General features: G+C 52.7%; 1 long non-coding RNA gene across 1 annotated transcript; it reads right to left on the reverse strand.

Annotated features, from left to right (window-relative positions):
- Positions 1-9,116: 9,116 nt before the first annotated feature.
- LOC118696845 (uncharacterized) lies at positions 9,117-10,377 on the reverse strand. The gene is made up of 2 exons (XR_008508848.1): positions 10,183-10,377; positions 9,117-10,033 (listed from the first exon to the last, which is right to left on the reverse strand). It is a non-coding gene; the product is annotated as an uncharacterized LOC118696845 (long non-coding RNA).
- Positions 10,378-10,948: the final 571 nt, after the last annotated feature.

Below are 10,948 nucleotides of genomic sequence, written 5' to 3' on the forward strand. Positions count from 1 at the left end.
TATTATATATTAACGTTTTCCAATCTTCCCATCGTAAGCGGGGCTCTCCCCCAAGGATCCCTCATAGCCAAGGACCTTTTCTTGGAAAGGCAAGGACGCTAGGGAAGCACGAGGTGGGGATGGAAAGTGGCTCTGTCGCATGGAAAAGAGCTTCCATGTAAATCCAAAGCTTTATTTTGTGTCCAAACACATGTTTAAAAAAAAAAAAAAAAAAAAAAGAAAAGAAAAAAAAAACTTATTTCAGAGAGAGATCTATTTAAGAAAAAAAAAAAAGGAAAAAATAGAAAAAAAAATAAGGAGAGGTAGGAGTTGGAAGGGCTGTGGCAGGGCGGGGTTTGGGATTTGGGGGCCGGGGGCTCCTTCCCAGGAGATCGGGGTCAGGATTTGGGGTCTGTCCCCCCAGCCCCCCCCGAGTGCGAGGCTCAGTCGGGCAGCGAGGGCTCCGGGTGGGGAAAAAAATTGCTGGAAATTGCTGGAAAAATTGCCTAAAAAAAAATTTTTTTTAAAAGAAAAAATCATGTGAGAGAAGGCAGCAGGTTCGGCAGGGTTTGTGTCGGGCACCCGGGGCTGGGGACGCTGGAGATGGGGACAGGGCAGGGCTGGGGCCACCAGGGTGGGGACACCAGGGTGGGGACACCAGGGATGGCTCAGCCGTGCCGTGGGTTCAGTGTCCATCCCTGTGTCCGTCCCTGTGTCCATCCCTCTGTCCACCCCTGTCCCTCCCATTGTCCCCACATCCGTCCCCACCCCGCAGTGCCCAGGAAGTGCCTGAGTCAGCCCAGCCCCCGCTGCCGGCAGAATTTGGGGCTGGGGGGTCCCAAATCCCCCCCAGGGAATTTTTCTTTCCCCCTCCCCCTTCCCTTAGGGAATTTTTTCCCCCACCCCCCCCCCCCCCCCCCCCTTTCCCCCAGGGAATTTTTTCCCTCCCCAGCACGGCCCCAAAAACGCCTCCAAATCCCTTTGGCAAAAAGGTTCTTTGGGGTCTCCCCTAAAGGAGCAGGAGGCCTTTGGGAAAGGGGGAGCAGCCTGGCCCCCCCCAGCCCCATTCCCACAAAGAAAAGAAAATAAAATATATATAAATATATATATATATATCTAGAGATGCTCTATGGCTGGAGAGGCGGGTCCCGACCCTTGGGGGGAAAAGGCACCTTTGAGTTGGTCACCTGTTTTCTAAATGCACATTTTTAAATGCTAAAAAAAAAGAAAAAAAAAAAAAAGAGTAAAAAACCAGAGAGATTTTAAGCCCTTTTATTTTCAAAGCACTTTTTAGATTCTCTTCCTTTTATTTTAATTTGTTTTTTTGGGTTTTTTTCCTTTTTTTTTTTTTTCTTTTTTTTTTTTTTTTTTTTTTTTTTTTGGTGTTTTTACTTTCAAAAGAAAAAAAGCAAAGAGCAGGTTTTGGCCGAATGTATTTTGGAGAGGGAGTGAGAGGGGAGTGTGTGCTGGGGAGGGTGGGGTGAGTGGTGGGGCTGGGGGAAGAGATGGATGTTTATTTAATGCAGAAAAACAAAAAAAAAAAGCAATAAAAAATTCCAAAAAAAAAAAGCTTAAAAATAATAAAAAAAGAAAAAAAAAAAAAAAAAAGAAAACAAAGAAGTCTTAGCACTTTGCGATGGAACGGGTACTTTGAGCTCACTTTATCTTAATTTAAAAAAAAAAAAAGCAAGATTCAAGATGTTTACAAGTCAAAAAAAAAAACTTTAAAAAAAAAAAAGACTTCTACGGAGAAAAAAAAAATATTATTAAAAAAAAAAGCCTAAATTTATTTTTGTAAGAAAAAAAAAATGTGTATATATATATATATATTTAACAAAAAAAAAAACCTAGAAAAAAAATACAAATATAGGCAGAATCCAAGTGAGATTGGAGGATGGGAGGAAGATGCTAATTAGGTTCTGTGACATGCCCTGACCCTCGGGAATTTTAAATAGAAAAAAAAAATCCATGGAAGCTTGAATTTTAGGCAGGAATCCTGGGGGTTGTGGCTCGCTCGCTGCTCCCCACAGCCTTGAGGAGGTTGTTTGTTTGTTTGGGGTTTTTTTGGGTTTTTTTTTTTAATTATTTTTTTTGTAGAAATAATTTTATTTTTACGATGTTTTTTTTTAGCCAGTGCCAGCGCAGAGGTGTTGGGATCCCTGTGGATTTGGCAAAAATCCCACCTGGAGCAGGGAAATTGGGATTTGGGCTGGGAAATTGGGGTTTGGGCTGGGAAATTGGGGTCTAGAGCAGGGAAATTGGGGTTTGGGCTGGGAAATTGGGATCTGGATAGGGAAATTGGGATCTGGAGAGGGAAATTGGGATACGAGCTGGGAAATTGTGATTTGGAGGGGAAAATTAGGATCTGGGCAGGGAAATTGGGATTTGAGCTGGGAAGTTGGGATCTTGGCTGGGAAATTGGGATCTGGATAGGGAAATTGGGATATGAGCTGGGAATTTGGGATCTGGAGAGGGAAATTGGGATACGAGCTGGGAAATTGTGATTTGGGCTGGGAAATTAGGATCTGGGCAGGGAAATTGGGATTTGAGCAGGGAAATTGGGGTCTGGAGCAGGGAAATTGGGATTTGGGCAGGGAAATTGGGTTATGAGCTGGGAAATTGTGATTTGGAGAGGAAAATTGGGATCTGGGCAGGGAAATTGGGATCTGGGCTGGGAATTGGGATCCAGGCAGGGAATGCCCCGGGAAGGAGCTGGGGGGACCCCAGATCCCAGGGATTTGTGTCCCTCCCGTTCCCCCTTTGGGCAGGAAAATGGAGATCCCGGGTGCCTGTGGGTCCCCAGCCCTCCCTGAGCAGGAGATTTGGGATCTGGGCAGGGAATTCCCATCGGGAAGGGGTCGGATCCCAACCCGGGGGCTCCGGGCAGGGCCGGCCCCTCTGGCAGCACCGGCTGAGGGTTTTTTTTTGGGAATATGCAAAGAAAATTCCGTGTGGATTTGTAAATAGAGACTTGTGGAGGTTCCTGTTGTGCTCGGGGTTGTGGTGGCTCCTCTGGTCCCGGTTTTTGGGGGTTTTGTTTTTATTTTTTTCCCCCTGTGGATTTTCCCACCCTCGCTGCTGCTTTTTCCTTCCCCCATTCCCAATCCCGAGGGAATCGTGGGGGCTCTGGGGGAGCAGCACCGGGAGGGGGTGAAGGGGGTGGGAGCTTCCAGGTGTGCAGAAAAGGGGGAAAAAAAGTGGGGGAAAAAAAGGAGGGGTTGGTCAAAAGAAAGGAAGGAAAAAACGGGGGAAAAGGAAATTGGAGGGGAGAAATAAAAGAGGGGAAATAAGGGAAAGAAAGGGGGGGGGGAGAAGGAAAAATGAGAAATGAAAGGTGGAAAAAAAAAGGGGGGAAAATGAGAAAAGAAGGAATAAATTGAGGGGGGGGGGAGGGCAAGGGGAGAAAAATAGGGCAAGAAAGAAGGAAAAAAGGAAAAATGCAAAGGAAAAGGAGCACAAAGGAGGAAGAGGAGAGAGGAGCAGACTCAGGATTCCCCCAGCGATGTCCCCGTGTCCCCCCTGTCCCCTCCCTGTCCCCCCCACTGGCAACACTTTAGCACAAGGTGAAGTTTGCACTAAAAATAAATCAAGAAAAAGAAAAAAAAAAAAAAGAAAAAAATAAAAAGCTCCAAATGCCCCAGGATTGTCCCTGTCCCGTCGCCTTAAAGCCCCCACCCCAAAATCCCCCCCCGTAGCTCAGCATCGAGATTTTTGTCTTTATTCTGATTAGTTTTAATTTAATTTGAGGTTTTGTTTTGGGTTTTTTTTTTGTTGTTTTTTTTTCTTTTTTGAATCCAGGTTGGGATGAAAGTGTTGCCAAAGAAAGTGCTGAGTTACGGTGGGAAGAGAGAGAGGGAGAGAGGGGAATAATAATAAAAGTTATTATTAATAATAACAATAATAATAATAATACATGACGAAATAATAAAATCTGGATCGAAGCCAAGCAGGGGCAAGGGGAAATAGGGAGGGGAAAAAAAAAATCTTTTTTTTTTATTATTTTAAAGAGGAAGAAATTTGTGTGTCCCCCCTTTTCCTTCCCCCATCCCACCTCCCCTCACGGGGGTCAGCCCGGGTTTAGGGGGGTTAATCCAGGTTTGGGGGGCAGAGCCCAGGTTTGGGGGCCTCAGCCCAATTTTGGGGATTAATCTGAGTTTGGGGGGATTCAGCCCAATTTTGGGGATTGATCTGGGTTTGAGGGGGGATTCAGCCCAATTTTGGGGATTGATCTGGGTTTGGGGGACTCAGCCCAATTTTGGGGATTGATCTGGGTTTGGGGGACTCAGCCCAGGTTTATGGGGTTTGATCTGGGTTTGGGGGACTCAGCCCAGGTTTATGGGGTTTGATCCTGGTTTTGGGGTCTGGGGGTGCCAAGGGAGGGCTGCAGCCCCTGCTGGGCTGGGAAGGGACAAATTTGGGGTTTTTTTTTGCCCCAAAATGGGCTCTGGGGGGGTCCTGCCCCCCAAACTGAGTGCGAGGGGTCCCATTTCTCATTTTTCCACAGGAAAGGGCTGATTCCCCCTCCCCACCCCAAAATTCTCCTTCATTCCCCCCTTTAAGCTCCCCCCAACCCTTTAGAGCCTCCCCAGCCCCAATTTCCCCCCCCCCAAATTTAACTATTTAATAATTTAATAATAAATCAAGACAAAACCCCCTGAATTTCTCTCTCTAAAATTTTCTAATTTGGTTTTTTTTTGTTGTTGTTGTTGTTTTTGATTCACGACCAAGAAAAAAAAAACAAAAAATTAATTTCAATCAAGAGAAACAAAAAAAACAAAGAGCAAAACGGGATGGAAATTTTGGGGCGGGGAGGGGGCAAAATGCTGCATTAAATTGTGTTTTATATAATAAAATTATCTATCTATCTTATCTATCTATATATATATATATATATACACAGCAAGAGCTGAAATGTCCCCAGGGACGGGGGGGACACCGAGCTCGGCCCGGGGACCCCAAAGGATGCTCGAGGTGGGGCCACTTTATTATAAATATTAATTTTATTTTCATTTTTTTTCCCTTTTTTTGGTTTTTTTTTTTTGTTTTGTTTTCTGGTTTTTTTTTTTTTTTTCCTGCGTCTTTCTATATAATCTATTAAAGAGATTCTTTATCTTCAAGCACTCGCAAAGGTTGCAGCGGTTTTTATGTGTTTTTTCCAATTTTTTTTTTTGGTTTGTTTTCTTTTTGTTTTGGTGAGGATTTTCTCGGGGGTGGGTGGGGGGGAGGAAAAGGAGTGAGGAAAGGAAGAGAGAACGAGAGAGAGAGAGAGAGAGAGAAAAAAAAGAAATATAAAGAAATATATGAAAAAAAAAATAAATAAAGCACAGAAAAGACATTCCATAGATTGTAACTTTGATAGTTCTTTATAAAGTGGGGGGAGATGAGGAAAAAAAATAAAAACTATGACAAAAAACGACAAAAAAAAAATTAAAATAATAAAAATTGCACTTTGGGGGGGGGCTTTAAAATAAAAAAAAAAAAAAGAGAGAAATAAACTATATATTAAAAATACACCCGGAGCCCGCTGGATTTCTTGGGGGAGGAGAGGATGGAGGGCACTGGCTCTTTTTGGGCGTGTCCCCCTAATTTTTGGGGGGTATTTTAATGATTTAGGGGGTTTTTTTTTGCTGGTTTTGGGGCTGGGGAGCCCCGGGCAGGGGGAGCAGGGCAGGGGCTGGGGGTTCCCTGGGGTTTTGGGGGGTCCAGGGCCGTGGCTGGGGGGGATTTTGGGGGGATTCCCTCTATTTTGGAGATGTCCAGGGCTGCACAGGGCATTTTGGGGGGAGTTCCCCCTGTTTTGGGGGTTTCCAGGGTTGTGGGGGGGATTTTGGGGGGATTTCTCCCATTTCAGGCAGTCCAGAACTGTAGGGTATTTTGGGGGGCAGGGGCTTCCCCTGTTCTGGGGGCTCCGGAACTGCACAGGGAATTTTTGGGGGAGTTCCCCCTGTTTTGGGGGTTTTTGGGGGTTTCCAGGATTGTGGGGGGGTATTTTGGGGGCTCCAGAACTACACAGGGGATTTTGGGGAGATGTTCCTCCCATTTCGGGGCGCCCAGGGCTGCTCTGGGGACGGGATTGAGATGGGGGGGGGGACTCTGCCTCAACCTGTGGCCGTGCCTCAGTTTCCCCGAATGGAACAAAGCCCCCCCTCCCTTACAGAATAACAGCAAAGGGGTGGGGGGGGGGGTCCCACCCTCCCAGTCTGCCCAGTGCCCCCCCCAGCACCCCCGGCCCCATTAAGCGGCTCGGGGGGGACGGAGGGGGGGTTTGGGGACCCTAATCGCGTTTGGGGACAGATGGCCGCGGTTTAAGGAGCCTCAGGGGACACGTTTGGGGTGTCCCCCCCCTCCCCAAACCCCCCCAACCCCATGGGGCCACCTCAAACCGTGACGGGGCAGTGCACAGGTGACCCCACACCCCAAAAATGCCCCCAAAATGCCCCCAAAATGCCCCAAATCTCGATGTGGCCGTGGGGGCAGGAGCCAGCCCGGCCCCCCCAGAGGGCACGGCCGAGGGGAGGGGATTAATTTGTGTCATAATCTGCCTTGTTCGGGGCTTTGGGGCTTTATCCCGGGATTTATGGCCGAGTCGTCTTTCTTAGCGAGACGCCCTAATGCCACTTAACACCTGGGAGCCGCGATTTTCATTAGGGGCGTCAGGGACAATTAGTAAGGGAATAATTAGGGCAGGAGCAGCCGCTGCAAGGGTTTAAGCCCCATATGTGCCTGAGTGTGCAGGGGAGGGGATTGGGGGACCCCCGGTTTGGGGGTGTCCAGGGGGGTTTCAGGGGGGATCGGTCCAAATTTGGGCCGTGCCTCAGTTTCCCTCAATGGGAAAGCTCTGTTAGGTAGTGAAGGCAAGGGGTGGGACAGCGGTGCCATCCTGGGGTGTCCTGTGGGGTGACAGCACAGAGGGGACACGGGATGGGGACGTGGAGATTGTGGGAAGGAGCCCTGTCCTGGTGACACCGGGGACAGGGGACACACGCAGGGGTGACCCTTGGGGTGAGAGCACAGGGGGGACACGGGATGGGGATGTGGAGACGCCGGGAATGAGCCCCGTGCTGGTGGCACTGGTGACACAGGGGACACACACAGCGGTGACCCTTGGGCTGCCAGGGAAGGAGGGGACACCCGCCACAGGCAGAGCTGTCCCCGGAGGGGTCACAGGAAGGGGGCCCGGGGCAGGACGGGCACGGAGCCCCGGGGCAGCGCTGGCAGCCGCCCCCAGCCCCAGCGCGGCCGCTCGGGCAGGGGGCACCGGGGGGGCCCGGCGGGGCCCGGGGGGCAGCAGGGGCAGCAGCAGCCGAGGCCGTACAGGGCGTAGGGGTGGAAGTAGCCGACGTTCACCCTGCCAGGGGAGACAGAGCGGGGTCAGCGCCGAGACCCAAACCCCTCCCAGGGGCCCCCAGAGCCCCCCAGAGCCCCCCAAGCACCCAGAGCCCCTCAGAGCCCCCCGGGCCTCTAGAGCTCCCCAGGCCCTCAGAGCCCCCAGAGCCCCCCAGAGCCCCCCAAGCACCCAGAGCCCCTCAGAGCCCCCCGGGCCTCTAGAGCTCCCCAGGCCCTCAGAGCCCCCCAGGCCCCCAAAGCCCCCCGAGGCCCCCCTGACCTGCGGACGCGGCGCCGGGCCCGCCGCCGGTGGTAGTCGCCCTTGGCGAAGTCCTCCAGGTTGGCCGGGTGGATGGCCCAGAAATGGCCTTTGCCGTTGTCGCTGCGGCCGGCCTTGACGAAGCACTCGTTAAGGGACAGGTTGTGGCGGACGCTGTTGCGCCAGCTCTTCTCCTGTGACCAGAGGGGTCAGTCAGGGTTGGAAGGGTCAGCCAGGCCCGCAGGGGTCACTCAGGCCCGCAGGGGTCACTCAGGCCGAGCTCCCCGGCCTCTCCGTGCCCACGCCAGCCCTGCAGAAGCCGGCCCGGGCTCGGCCAGCGGCACCGGCGCTCTCCCGGAGGATCGGGGGCAGCCGGGACCGGCAGGCTCAGGAACGAGACCTGGGCACCCCCGATGGAGGCACCGACCCGGGCAGGGCCGAGCTCTGGGCACCCCCGATGGATTTCCCGGCGGATCGGGCTCAGCGGAGCCGGCTCAGCTCCCCAGCCCAGTCCCCACCGCTCACCCCAAACCCTGGAAATCGGGGGTAATTCCCAGAAAACGCTCCCGGCCCCACAACCCTCTCACCTTGTTCTTGAAGTAGGGGTAGTTGTCCATGATCCACTGGTAGATGTCGGACAGCAGCAGCTTCTTCTCGGGGGACGAGAGGATGGCGGTGGAGATGAGGGCGATGTAGGACTGGGCCGGTTTGTCCCCGGGCTCCGGCGGGGGCCGGGGGGCGCCCGGGGGGCTCGGCCCGGGGGGCTCCGGGCTGGGGGCGGCCCCGGGCCCCCGGCCCGACAGGAGGTACTCGATGGTGAAGGAGGCTCCGGGCGGGCGCCGGGGCGCAGGTGCCGCGTCCCCAGCCGTGTCCCCAGCGGTGTCCCCCGTGTCCCCCATGGTGCAGGTGCTGCCGGCGAGTGCCGGCGCTCATGGCCCGGTAATTAGTGCAGATTACAGGGTTTGCTAATTGTGTTTTCACAAACGCGCTGCCCCCAAAGCGGGCTGTTTATCTGGCAAAGCCCCGGCTTTAACGGGATTTGGGCCCTTAAGCCTCATAAATAAAATGATTAATCCGCTGGAGGTGGAGGAATTCAAAGTGGCACCGAGGAGGTGCCCGTGGGGACGGGGCCGGGGGGTGCCCGGGGGTGCAGCTGCCCCCCAAAACCCGGGGAAGAACCTGGAGGGGGTGGGGGTTGAACCAGAGCCCTCCAGGCTCCGTTTGGGGCGACCCTGGACACGCTGGGAGATCCTGGGATTGCCCCAGGAGCCTCCTGCCGTGCATGAAAACCCCCAGGTCTCATTTTGGGGTGAGCTGGGAGTGATGCTGGGGACCCTCTGGAGAGCTCAGGAGCCTGGGGAGATCCTGGGGGAGATCCTGGTGACCCCAGGAAGGTTGGGGAGGCCCTGTGGGAAGATTTTCCCCAGAAAGATCCTGGGGATGTTGGGTGAGATCCTCGGGACCCCCTGGGAGAAGATCCTGGGGAATCCTGAAAAGCCCAGGGAGATCCTGGAGACCCTGGGGTGAGAAATCCCAACAAGCCGACACAGAATTAAATGTAAATCTTTCATTTTATTTAACAAACACTATAATTTGAAGAATGTGTACTGAGGGAAAGAAAAATAATTTTCTTTTTTTTTGTTTTGTTTTTTTCTTTTTTCTCTTCTCTTTACAAAACAAAGAAGAAAAAAAAACAGGATATAAGAAAAAAAAAAATAAAACCAACATATGTACAGGAAGAGCTGGCCAACTCCAACAGAAAGCACTAAAACAAGCATGGTGTTTCCAAACAGTTGCTTGGCCTGGAAAATTTAAAAGCAATTAAATTAGAATAAAAAATATTAGGAAAACAACTGGACTCTAAAGCTACTGTGCAGCCGGGGCCGCGAGCACAGAACTTTGTACAGTAAAATTAATCTGGGAGCTCTACCCGGGTTTTTGTCAGTTGTTTTCATCCCCCTTTTCCCACCCCCACCCCCGTTTCAACCTGAAAACATATTGCTTACAGCCAGGAAAGAGAAGGAAAAGCAAAGCCTGGGGCCAAGGGGTGCAGTGTCCCTGTGGGAGCGGGAGCAAAGGGGGCTCTGATCCCCAGCCCTTCCCAATCCCGGCCTGCAGCCAGAACCCAGCCAGGCAGGAGGGGAGAATCCCCCTCCCACAGGGGCTCAGGGACCCCCACGCCATGGGCAGATGGGGGTTTGGGAGAGGAGCCCCCTCCTCACTGTGGAGAGGGGTCTTTGCTTTTGGGCAAGTGGCCAACGAGGATTTAGGGCGGCTCTGGCTGGACCTCGGGGGCTTTTCCCTCCAGGTGGGATTGGCCACGTGTGGAATTCTCTGGAGTGAGGGGGAAGTGCTGGGAAAGGCACCAAGACCCCCCCTCCTCTCTGTGCCCCCCTGGCTGCTGGGGTGAGGGATGGAGGCTTTGGGGTGCCCAGAGCAGGGGAAGGAAGGATGGAGGGTTTGGGGTACCTGAGGGGAGGATAAAGGAAAGATAAAGGGTTTGGGGTACCTGAGGGGAGGATAAAGGGAGGATGGAGGGTTTGGGGTACCTGAGGGGAGGATGGAGGGTTTGGGGTACCTGAGGGGAGGATAAAGGGAGGATGGAGGGTTTGGGGTACCCTGAGGGGACGATAAAGGGAGGATGGAGGGTTTGGGGTACCTGAGGGGACGATAAAGGGAGGATGGAGGGTTTGGGGTACCTGAGGGGAGGATAAAGGAAAGATAAAGGATTTGGGGTACCCTGAGGGGAGAATGAAGGAAAGATAAAGGGTTTGGGGTACCTGAGGGGAGGATAAAGGAAAGATAAAGGATTTGGGGTACCCTGAGGGGAGGATAAAGGGAGGATGGAGGGTTTGGGGTACTCTGAGGGGAGGATAAAGGAAAGATAAAGGGTTTGGGGTACCTGAGGGGAGGATAAAGGGAGGATGGAGGGTTTGGGGTACCTGAGGGGAGGATAAAGGGAGGATGGAGGGTTTGGGGTACCTGAGGGGAGGATAAAGGAAAGATAAAGGGTTTGGGGTACCTGAGGGGAGGATAAAGGGAGGATGGAGGGTTTGGGGTACCTGAGGGGACGATAAAGGGAGGATGGAGGGTTTGGGGTACCTGAGGGGAGGATAAAGGGAGGATGGAGGGTTTGGGGTACCTGAGGGGACGATAAAGGGAGGATGGAGGGTTTGGGGTCTGGCAGTGCCCAGCTACACCAAGCCCCTCGGGGGTCTCAGGCCAGCAGTGGGCACAGGGACACGGCCCCTGCTCCTCACCCAGGGCCAGCTCCCTGCGGGCTCAGGGGGAAAAGCCAGCGAGGTCCAGAGCAAACCAGAGCCGGGAGGAGCCCGTGGGAACAGCAGAGGCCGGGACAGAAACTCTCCAAGACAAAGTCAAAAA

This window comes from Molothrus ater, chromosome 26 (assembly GCF_012460135.2).
Source record: "Molothrus ater isolate BHLD 08-10-18 breed brown headed cowbird chromosome 26, BPBGC_Mater_1.1, whole genome shotgun sequence".
Taxonomy (NCBI): Eukaryota; Metazoa; Chordata; class Aves; order Passeriformes; family Icteridae; genus Molothrus; species Molothrus ater.